The following is a 12159-nucleotide window of genomic DNA, read 5'->3' on the forward strand; positions in this document are numbered from 1 at the left end:
GGGTGGGATGCTATTTGGTGGGTCAGTGTGGACTCGATGGGCCGAAAGGGATTCTGTGACTCCATGCTGGCTGTGCCAGTACTTATGCCCCATTCCCAGTTACCCTTGAGAAGGTGATGGTGAGCAGCTTTCTTCAATCAGTACAGTTTATCTGAGACATGTGGACACACAATGCCATTAGGGAGTGAGGTCCAAGGTTTTAACACAGCGTTGCAAACATTTCTGTTGACCAACACTAAATATTTCTTTAATACCTCTTTATTCCCCTTTATCATTTCACCAGCCCCGCATTTACTACAGTCGACTCTCCCCACAGTCAGTAATAACAAACTTAAATTCAATAAAAACCTGAAATAAAGAGCTACCCGTCATTAAAAGCCCATCTGTTTCCCCAGTGGAAGGGAATCTGCCACCCTGGCCTAGTCTGGCCTACATATGGCCCCACAGCAATGGAGTCATCGAAGTCCACAGCACACAGAAAGTCCCCTTGGCTGGTCAAAACAATGCCTGCGTGCGCCGTCGACTCTTAACATCCCTCTAGGGGAATGAGCACGCTCAATAAATAATGATCTAGCCAGTGATTCCCAGATTATACAATCAGCTCAAGAGTGAGGTTACAGTGAGTCTGAGAAACTTGGATTTCCTCCCTTCATCGAAGACTAGTTGTTACTCTGCATATAAAAGGGTCGGTATAGACTTGTCAGGCCGAAGGGCCTGTTTCCACACTGCAAGGAATCTAATCTAAAATCTAATCTAAAAAATCGCAGTCAGGCCATTTTTTTGCAAGTTAGAAATTCCAAAGGGATTTTCCACTTCTATTAGTTCCTTAACCAATGTTTGTCTGTTATAATATCTTTTTGTGCATGTTTTCCTTTTCCAGGCAATCTCAGCCATCCAGCCAGATTTCACTTTGTATTTTCGAATTTTTAAATAAAATCATTACATCCCCACAGTACAGAAAGAGGCCATTTGGCTCATCTCCACAAACATCCCACTTAGACTCACCACCTCCACAACATCCCCTTACCCCTACATGGAGATTTTAACCATGGCTAACCCAGCTAATTGGCACATGGGTGGATGCCGAACATGCACACCTTTGGACTGTGTGAGGAAATTCATGTGCAGACTCCACACAGCCGGTCGCCCAAGGCTGGGATCGAACCCGAGTCCCAGGTGCTGTGGGTCATAGAGGTTTACAGACACAGAAAGAGGCCCTTCAGCCCAACTTCCCCATGCCGCCCAGTTTCCACAACCAATCTATTCCCATTTTGCCTGTGCCTGGTCCATATCCTTCCCGACCTCTCCCATCCATGTGCGAATTGTTCTTAAATTACAGAATTGTACTTGGCTTCACCACAACCTCGGGCAGCCTATTCCAGACACTCACCACCCTCCATGTGAAAAAACATTGTCCCTTCTGGACCCTTTTGTATCTCTCCCCTCTCACCTTCAACCTATGCCCTCTGGTTTTAGACTCCCCTGCCCTGGGGAAAAGCTGCCAGCCTTATCTATGCCTCTCATGATTTTATACACCTCTGTAAGGTCACCCCTCAGTCTCCCACGCTCCAAGGAAAAAAAAGTCCCAGCCCATCTTGCCTCTCTTCATAACTCATACCTCCCAGTCTATTAAGCACCCTAGTAAATCTTTTCTGCACTCTTTCTAGTGTTACTAGAAACGAGGTAAACCCTCTTGCTTAATTTAAACCAGCAGCACAGAAAAGATTTATCCCGTACAGTAATCTGTGAAAATTCAAGAGGTCAAGAACTATTTAAAATAAAAAGTAACAACTTTATTTCTTAAAGTCTGACTGAGAATAATTAACTAATAACTATTTACAACTCCTTCCTCTAACCTATCTTTTACCTTTCCCTTCTACAATACTAGTCCAATAAACCCACTCCCCCCCCCCCATTAAGATTTACCAAAAATTCAAGTTTTTGAAACCAGCCAGATGTTGAATCTTCTCTTTGTCAGTCTTCTTTTCTTCTTCCTAGGGATTTCTGTTTCACAGGTAACTGATCGATAAAGGTACCTTTAAGAGAGCTATTCTCTGGGCAGGCTGAAGATACTGGTGGCTTGGCAGTTCTCCCCTCAACTGTTAAATTTTCCCAGCCTTATACCACCCCCCCCCCCCCCCCCCCCCCCAAAGCATCGGATTGTGTCATTAGCTTTTAAGATTGTTCAATATACTCAATTGAAACTGGATTGGAGTTTGGTATCTTTTTGTGGTATAATTTGAACTGATTGGTCTAATTCAAATCTGCTTTGTCGTCTCCAGGCAACCAACTAATCAAGTTGTTTGACCAAGTGTTACATTATTAAGGGGTGGCACAATGGCTCAGTGGTTAGCACTGCTGCCTCACAGTGCCAGGAAATGGGTTCGATTCCCACCTCGGGTGACTGTGTGGGCTTCTTCCGGATGCTCCGGTTTCCTCCCACACTACAAATATGTGCAGGTTAGGGTGGATTGGCCATGCTAAATTGCCCAGAGTGTTCAGGGATATACAGGTTAGGGTGGATTGGCCATGCTAAATTGCCCAGAGTGTTCAGGGATATGCAGGTTAGGGTGGATTGGCCGTGCTAAATTGCCCAGAGTGTTCAGGGATATGCAGGTTAGGGTGGATTGGCCGTGCTAAATTGCCCAGAGTGTTCAGGGATATGCAGGTTAGGGTGGATTGGCCATGCTAAATTGCCCAGAATGTTCAGGGATGTGTAGGTTAAATACATAAGTCAGGGGTAAACATAGGGTGGGGGAATGGGTCTGGGTGGGTTACTTTTCGGAGGGTCGGTATGGACTTGTTGGGCCAAATGGCCTGTTTCCACGCTGTAGGCAATCTAATTCTCGTATCTTTTTCAGAACATTTGGTGCTGTGTCAGGTAGTTGTGTTCACTTTTAACTCTCTTAATGATGCAGTACACCCACACCTTCATAACACCAGTGTAATTATATCCTGTCTACGGTGGGGTGACCAGAACTGCACACAGTACTCTGAATGTAGCCTCACCGATATCTTGTACAGCTGTAACATGATGTCCCAACTCCTGTACTCAGCGCTGTGACCGATGAGAGCAAACATGCCAAAGGCCTTCCTCACGCCCTGTCGATCTGTGACCTATGAAACAGTAGTCCTAGATCTGTTTGTTCTGTAACACGCCCCAAGACCATACAGGATAAGTCCTGCCCTGGTTTGACTTACCAAAATGCGATCCCTTACATATACCCTGATTCAACTCCAGCAGTGCTAACCACTGTTCGCAAAATGATTTTCGGAGTCAGTGTCAAGTTCTGGACCTTTTGATGGTCTCTTTTCCTTGGAAGCCCCATTGCTACAATTAAACCATTTTGCAAATTGAGAATGGGATTGGTATGATTCTGCACTTGTTTTTGCCTTTCCCTGTGGTGTACATCTCAATGGGCTGAACCAAGACAGTCATTTCCCGAGTTGCTAATTGCATGTGTTAATGTCGTAAGTATCTTCCATGAGCAAAACAAATTTGGTTTCTTCAAGCGTTGCAAAGATCAAAGATATGCTAATTACTGTATTACCTTTAATACAGGGGCTTTGAATTTGCTAAGTTATGCACTGGCCTACATTTGAACTGTTGGGTAGGTGCTGATGTTCATCTCCTTCCAAAACTGATCCCTTAAGAGCCCCGTGACCTTCGGCTGGCTCACCTGTAGAGGACAGCATCATGCTATCAAGCGAGGGTTTCGGTCCTGGGTCCACTGTGGTGTGCCAACAAAGCCCAGCTCAAAGCTGATGACGCGTTGTCCATTTATAGCATTCACGACACAACAATGAGCCAAGGCATGAGCTTGGTCATCCATTTCGGTTACCTGCCCATTCCTCTCCTCGTGCCTTGCATGTGTGAGTTTGCCCTCTGTAGGGCTCACATATTCTCTGCTATTAACACCGACTCTTTCCCCATAACGCTCCTTCACTACTGTTAATACTCCCTTTCATTTTGCTCTGGGTACCTCACCTGCTGTTCCACTTGTTCCTCCTCCCCCTTTAGAATAGAGTCATAGAATCTCAACAATTTGAAAACAGGCCCTTCGGCCTAACAAGGCATAAGTGAGATGTGCAGATGCTGGAGATCAGAGTTTAGATTAGAGTGGTGCTGGAAAAGCACAGCAGGTCAGGCAGCATCTGAGGAGCAGGAAAATCGATGTTTCGGGCAAAAGCCTTTCATCAGGAATCCTGATGAAGGGCTTTTGCCCAAAACGTCGATTTTCCTGCTCCTCGGATGCTGCCTGACCTGCTGTGCTTTTCCAGCACCACTCTAATCTAGACCTCAGCCCAACAAGTCCACACCGACCCTGCAAAGAGTAACCCACCCAGACCCATTCCCCTATTACTCTACATTTGCCCCTGACTAATGCACCTGACCTACACATCCCTGAACACTCTGGGCAGTCTAGCATGGCCAATTCACCCTGACCTGCACAGCTTTGGACTGTGGGAGGAAACCAGAGTACTCAGAGGAAACCCCCGCAGACACGGGGAGAATGTACAAACTCCACACACAGTCGCCCTGAGGCTGGCGCTGGGAGGCAGCAGTGCTAACCACTGATTCTCCCAGCCGTGTACGAACCACAGCTTTCTCAGCCCTGAAAGATGTGCTACAGTTGCTCTAGCGCTTTCAATGTTTGTCCCGTTCTTCAAGAAAAAGGAGCAGTTGGAGGCCATTCGTGCCGGCCTGGCCATGCTAGCGGGCAAACTGCCCCAGTCTTCCATTCGCCGTTCAAGCCAGCTCCTGTTAGTCCTTCAGCTCCCAGATATTTCAAAAATCAATCTACCACCTCTCAATTACGTCATTGACGTAGCCTCCGTAACCCACTCGGGGACAGAGTCACAAACATTCACTCCTCTCTCTCTCTCTCGAAGAAATCCCTTCGCAGCTCAGTTTCAAAATGAATGCATCCTCCTGACAATCCCGACAGGCCATTCAGCCCATCAAGTACCGCACCCCCCCCCCCCAACCCCCATCCCTTTAACCCTTTGCTTCCCCTGGCTAATCCACCCAGCCTCCTCATCCCTGAAAACTCCGGGGCAATTTAGCGTGGCCAATCCACCCTAACCTGCACATCTTTGGACTGTGGGAGGAAACCGGAGCACCCGGAGGAAACCCACGCAGACACGGGGGAGAATGTGCAAACTCCACACAGACAGTTGCCCGAGGCGGGAATCGAACCTGGGTCGCTGGCGCTCCCTCTCGATGCATCCCACCCTTTGAGTCCCGTTCTGGTTATCCTCTCACTCTGCTGTCTAGTTGACGGAGTCCATATGAAAGCGGAACAGGAGTAGGCCTTTCGGCCCCTCGAGCCTGCTCCGATATTCAATAGGATCATCCGACATTCCTGACATCCAGTTTCCTGCCCTTTCCCTCTAACCCTCGATTCCCCGAATGTATCTATCTCGGCCTTCAATACACTCCAGGGCTCTTACCCCCACAGCTCTCTGTGACAAGGACCTCCATGAGGGAAGACATTTCTCTGCTCTGTCTTAGATTGGCACCCCTATTTTTACTGAGACTGTGTCCTCTAGTCTGAGCTCTCCCATGAGGGTGAAACAACCTCTCAGCATTGAGTCTGTCAAGCCCTTTCTGTCTCAGTGAGATTGCCTCTCGTTCTTCTAAAGCCTAATGAGCTGATTAGATTAGATGATTAGATTCCCTACAGTGTGGAAACAGGCTCTTCGGTCCAACAACTCCACACCGACCCTCCGAAGAGCAACCCACCCAGACCCATTCCCCTCTGACTAATGAACCTAACACTATGTGCAACTTAGTGTGGCTAATTCACCCTGATCTGCACATCTTTGGACTGTGGGAGGGAACCGGAGCACACCCCCGCAGACACGGGGAGAATGTGCAAACTCCACACAGACAGTCACCCAAGGCTAGAATCGAATCTGGGACCATGGTACTGTATGGTAGTAGTGCTAACCACTGAGCCACTGTGCCACCCTAAATGTAACCCTTCTCCATTCCAATTTTACATGTTGCGATGATGCTATCACTTCAAGATGTTATTTCACCCTGTTTGTTTTGTTTTTGAAGCGAGGTGGAAGTGCCGAATTGGTTACTTGAAGAGTAAACAACTTGCGAGGTCTTGGGGTTGTTTTCAAAGGTCGAACAATAGAAGCTGCCGGGATGGGTGTGGTCAGCTCTCACAGACCCAGATTTCTGGGTATTGTGTTTTTTTTGCTCAATAGCGTCAGAAGCTGTTTGGCTCTTGAAAGACTTAGAAGCTTCAGTCAGGGTCTCTGTTACCCTCTGAATCTTCTCTCAATGTTTCTTCCTCCCACATTGGAGAACTGCATGTAAGAATCAGTATGGGAATTTGCCTTTCTACCAAAGGGTGTGTTATGGGAAGTTATTACACTGTAACTGTTAGTTCCTTATAGGTACTGTATCTATTATACAGTTATGTTTTCCAAGAGTTGTTATATTAAATTCCTCTTTCTTTTTGTTTGAATTTTAACTGCAGTGTTTAAATAAATTGCGTTTTGCTTATTATCAAGTAGTTTGACCAGTTGCAACATGCACATTACATCTCTCTTTAAGATAAGAAAACTTTAGGGTCTCAGCTGCCTTCTCTAAGTGTTTTGAGAGGATGTGGATTGGTCCACATATGTGGAGTTTTCACCTTCTCCCCGTGTCTGCGTGGGTTTTCTCCGGGTGCTCCGGTTTCCTCCCACAATCCAAAGATGTGCAGCTCAGGGGGAATTGGCCATGCTAAATTGCCCGTACTGTCCAGGGATGTGAAGGCTAGGAGTAAATGTAGAGTAATTGGGTGGGGGAAAGGGCTGGGGTGGGAGACATTATGGAGGGTCGGTGTGGACTTGTCGGGCCGAACGACCTGTTTCCAGCACTGTAGGGATTCCATGACTGTAAAAGATAAGTATCTTGGAAAATTTCGTTGATCCCTTGTGTCCCCTTATTGACAATGGAAGCAAAGCAGCTTGCGCTATTAAGCCCAGGGATGAGGGAGAGACAGATCTATGGATCAGTTAAAATCAAAATGCAGCAGACTCTGGAATAAAAACGGAAAGTGCTGGAGAAACTCAGCAGGTTCCAGGATGTCGGTGAAGAGAGAAGCAGAGCTAACGTTTTGAGTCAGATTAAAATGTACAGACAAGATGATGTAGGTTGAGGCAGAGCAAGTTGATGCAGCGAGTGACAGTCACATAACAACCAATGTTCACGAAGCAGGTGGAAGCTGAGACAGAAGATGACTTAAAATGAAATCTTGATGGGCACTTGAAGCAAATCAACTTTGTGTGTTGCCGGGATGGAGCGGCTAATTGGGAATGTCTGAATTGCTTTTGGAAAAGCCACCCCGAAAAGCAGTGGGCCTCACTTTGTGTCGTTTTTCAAATTTGGACAGTGTTTTCTTTCTGATACTAGATCTAACTCGGAGGCTGCTTCTAAATTTGATACTTCCTGTTGTAGACGCAGTATAGTTTTCAGCTGAATCGTAACAGTTGACAGCCTGATTCTCCAGGCTAACAGCGACACGTCCCGAATGCCTTAGGAGGGCAGGGAACGCCGAGGACTCTGGGCATCTGAGGATGAGAGAGGTAAGGAATGAAACCTCCTTAAAACCAATGCTGTTGATCAGAGCAACACTGCGCTAAAGACTGGGGTGCTGAAGATAGAGACATTTGCCTGCCCAGGTTGGAACTCAAATATTTTCCAATACCCACCCAGGAGGGATGGAGGAATTTTCATTGACTGTCCTCCAAAGGTTCATACTTAAGAAAGCTTCGTATCTCTGAGGCTTCTGAAGTAAATGTCATTTGTGTGTAAGCAAATTCGGAGTCGGCTTATTTCCAACGAGATTCTGCCACTGAAACCTCCGTTAGCTCTGCAAGGAATCACAGAATTCACGAAAACCAGACAACGTTTGTATGGAAAAGTGCTGACAGGTCAAACCATTCTCATTTCCCCACACACTGTATCTTGGCTGGCAGGGGACATCTTGAACCCACTGTCTTGGGAAATATCCTGTCATCTCTCGGCTACGCGCAACAGGAGTAAACCGCAGAAACACAGTTGGTCAAACAGGAAGCCAGCTGGTGGGGATCTTTCAGGAGGTCTTAGATAAGATGGATCAGTCATATCCTTCAGGTGGAAAAGAAACAGGCAGTGGTGGTGGTGGGGGTGGGGGGTGGATAAAAGCTGCCTTTGAACATAAAGCAGAGGAAATCGGCTCTTGAGGAACAGTGGTAGCGTCCTGACCTCTGAGCCAGCAAGCCTGGGCTCAAGTCATAGAGATGTTGAGCACGAAACCAGACCCAACTTGTCCATGCCAACCAGATATTTGAAATCAATTTAGTCCTATTTGCCAGCACTTGGCCCATATCCCTCCAAATCCTTTCTATTCATATACCCATCCAGATGCGTTTTAAATTACACCAGCCCCCACCACTTCCTCTGGCAACTCGTTCCATAGACACATCACCCTCTGTGTGAAAGAGTTGCCCCTCAGGTCCTTTTTATATCTTTCCCCTCTCATCTTCAACCTATACCCTCTAGTTCTGGACTCCCCCACCCCAGCGAAAAGACCTTATCTATTTAGACTCATAGAGCTGTACAGCATGGAAACAGACCCTTCGGTCCAACCCGTCCATGCCAACCAGATATCCCAAACTAATCTAGTCCCACCTGCCAGCATACGGCCCATATCCCTCCAAACCCTTCCTATTCATATACCCATCCAGATGCCTCTTTAATGTTGCAATTGTACCAGCCTCCACCACTTCCTCTGGCAGCTCATTCCATACACGTACCACCCTCTGTGTGAAAACGTTGCCCCTTAGGTCTCTTTTATATCTTTCCCCTCTCACCCTAAACCTATGCCCTCTAGTTCTGGACTCCCCGACCCCAGGGACAAGACTTTGTCTATTTACCCTATCCATGCCCCTCATGATTTTATAAACCTCTATAAGGTCACCCCTCAGCCTCTGACACTCCCAGGAAAACAGCTAGGAGAAAGTGAGGACTGCAGATGCTGGAGATCAGAGTCGAGAGAGTGGTGCTGGAAAAGCACAGCAGGTCAGGCAGCATCCGAGGAGCAGGAGAATCGACATTTCGGGTATAAGCCCTTCATCAGGAATGAGGCTTGTGTGCTGGGGGATTGGGAGATAAATGGGAGGGGAGTGGTGCTGGGAGGGAAACGTAGCTGAGAATGTAATTGGTAGATGAAGGTATGGGGAAAGGTGATAGGTCGGAGAGGAGGGTAGAGCAGATAGGTGGGAAAAACGATGGACAGGTCAAGAGGGCGGTGCCGAGTTGGAGGCTTGGGACTGGGATAAGATGGGGGGAGGGGAAATGTGGAAACTGGTGAAATCCACATTAATCCAGTGTGGTTGCAGGGTGAAGATGAGGCATTTTTCCTTCAGACATCGGGTGGTGAGGGAGTGGCGATGGAGGAGGCCCAGGACCTGCAAGTCCTTGGCAGAGTGGGGGGGGGGGGGGAGTTAAAATGTTTGGCCATGGAGCAGTGGGATTGGTTGATGCATGTGTCTCAGGACCTCCTTCTTCAAAGACCGCAATTTCCCTTCCCACGTGATCGAAGATGCCCTCTATCCACTTCCCGCACCTCTGCCCTTGACCCCCACCCCTCCCAATGCAACAAGGATGGAACACTCCCCCTGGTCCTCACCTTCCACCCAACCAATCTCTGTATACATTGCATCATCCTCCGCCACCTCCACCACCTACAAAAGGACCCCACCACCAGAGATATATTTCCCTCCCCACCCCTATCAGCATTCCGGAGAGACCATTCCCTCCGCGGCTCCCACTGCCCCCCCCACCCCACCAGCCCACACCCCAGTCCTTTCCCGCAGGAAGTGCAAAACCTGCGCCCACACTTCCTCCCTCACCTCTCTCCAAGGCCCCATAGGATCCTTCCACATCTGACAGAAACCTACCTGTACCTCCACGCATCTCATCTACTGTATCCATTGCACCCAATGTGCAATCCTCTACTTTGGGCAGACAGGACGCCAACTTGCGGATCGTTTCAGAGAACATCACCCGCACCCACCAACCCCAGCGCCCTGCGGCTGAACACTTCAACTCCCCCTTCCACTCCGTCAAGGACATGTAGGCCCTGGGCCTCCTCCATCACCACTCCCTCACCACCCAACACCAGGTGGAAGAACGCCTCATCTTACGCCTCGGGACCCTCCAACCACACTGGATCAATGTGGATTTAACCAGTTTCCTCATTTCTCCTCCCCCCACCTTATACCAGTCCCAAGCCTCCTACACGGCACCGCCCTCTTGACCTGTCCATCTTCCTTCCCACCTATCTGCTCTACCCTCCTCTCCGACCTCTCACCTTCACCCTCACCTTCAGCCACATTCCCAGCTACCTTCCCCCCAGCCCCACCTCCTTTCCATTTATCTCTCAGCAACCCCCCCACCCCCACTCCACGGCCCACAAGCCTCATTCCTGATGAAGGACTTAAGCCGGAAACGTCGATTCTCCTGCTCCTCGGATGCCTGCTGTGCTTTTCCCGCACCACACCCTTGACTCCGGGGAAAAACAGCCCCAGTCTATTCAGCCTCTCCCTGTAGCTCAGACCCTCCAACCCTGGCAACATCCTTGTAAATCTTCTCTGAACCCTTTCAAGTTTCACAACATCGTTTCTATATCCGGGAGATCGGAATTGTACACGGTATTCCAAAAGTGGCCGATATCTGCACAGGTTGATCGAAATAATCCATAAATAGGGAGCAATTATAACTCTGTTGATGAGGTGAGGGTTGTGAGACTGAGGGAGTCAACAAACTCTTTCCGCAAGAAAAGATGAATGCCTTAATTTCTCCCTCATAGTTGGCTTGGGTTCTATTAACAGTGCATTGGATACATAATGCATGGACGTTTGAACAGATTTAGCTGGGTGGTGACTGGTTTGCTCCTGTCTGAAAGATTCTATCTTTACAATCACTTACAGATAGGGCCAGAGTGAAGGGCAGATTTCACTCCAATCGATATGAGAAATGAATGCTGGAGAAATCACAGGAAGACAAATGAGTGCGCTGATACGATGGGAGCATTACATGACAAGTACAGCAACGAGTGTGAGATAGCACACCTTGGTCAAAAAGAGTGTCAGTTACCTTGGATTCGGGGAGCTGAGAGAGTTCTGAAAAGGCAGAGTTAGGGAGTGCTGCCAGTGAGACCCAATTAAAAAAAAGGTTGGAACTTCAGACGAAACAGACACGAATAAAGGTTAAAAGAAAAGTTAAGAGAATCATGGACAGTCCAGCAAGGTTGGATGTTAAATCAGAGCTTAAAAATGTGTTGCTGGAAAAGCGCAGCAGGTCAGGCAGCATCAAAGGAACAGGAGAATCGACGTTTCGGGCATAAGCCCTTCAGGAACGCCCGAAACGTCGATTCTCCTGCTCCTTTGATGCTGCCTGACCTGCTGCGCTTTTCCAGCAACACATTTTTAAGCTCTGATCTCCAGTCCTCACTTTCTCCTGGATGTTAAATAAGGCCTGCAGATGTGCCCTTGGCGTCCTGGGCTGTCCAGTGTGGAAGGGCGGTAGGGAGATGGTGGCAGAGAAAGGCGGGGAAACTGCAAAGGGGCAGGAAGCCTCAGCAAACATTGCTCCCAACAGCAGCACCAATGGGGAGGAGAAGCAGCTCAGTGGTTAGCACCGCTGCCTCCCAGTGCTGTGAACCTGAGGTTCAGTTCCACCCTCGAGTGACTGTCTGTGCGGAGCTTGCACATTCCCTCTCTGTGTCTGCGTGGGTTTGCTCCCACAGTCCAAAGATGCGCAGGTTGGGTGGATTGACCGGGCTCGATTGCCCTGGAGTGGTCAGGCTGGGTGGATTCGCCATGGTAAAAATGCTGGGATCGAGGGTTGGCGAGGGATGGGCTGAATGGCCTCTTCCTGCCCTTTGGGATTTCTCCGATTCATTCGACCGATCGTGTCTGGGTCAGAGATTTGAATGTGACATCCCGGGAACAACAAAAAAGAAATTCCTTTGCCTTTCACGTAATACAGCCACCATGTCTTGTTGCTCATCCCTAACTGCCCCCTTTGAACTGAGTGTCTTGGTCAGACTGCTCAGAGAGAGGTCAAGTAACAGCCCTATTCTTGTGGGTCTAGAGTCACGTGCAAAT

At 48.4% G+C, this 12159-nt stretch overlaps 1 protein-coding gene across 2 annotated transcripts in view; it reads left to right on the forward strand.

Annotated features, from left to right (window-relative positions):
- Positions 1–7221: 7221 nt before the first annotated feature.
- The window catches only part of si:dkey-3k24.8 (lysophosphatidic acid receptor 6), an 86417-nt gene continuing 81479 nt past the window's right edge, over positions 7222–12159 (forward strand). For both annotated transcript variants that reach the window (XM_087982823.1, XM_087982824.1), the window contains exon 1: positions 7222–7590. The gene's annotated coding sequence lies outside the window, so the exon portion shown is untranslated. The remainder of the gene's footprint in view (positions 7591–12159) is intronic.

This window comes from Chiloscyllium plagiosum, unplaced genomic scaffold (genome assembly GCF_037043375.1).
Source record: "Chiloscyllium plagiosum isolate Xiang-an unplaced genomic scaffold, Cpla_swu_hap1 HiC_scaffold_44, whole genome shotgun sequence".
Taxonomy (NCBI): domain Eukaryota; kingdom Metazoa; phylum Chordata; class Chondrichthyes; order Orectolobiformes; family Hemiscylliidae; genus Chiloscyllium; species Chiloscyllium plagiosum.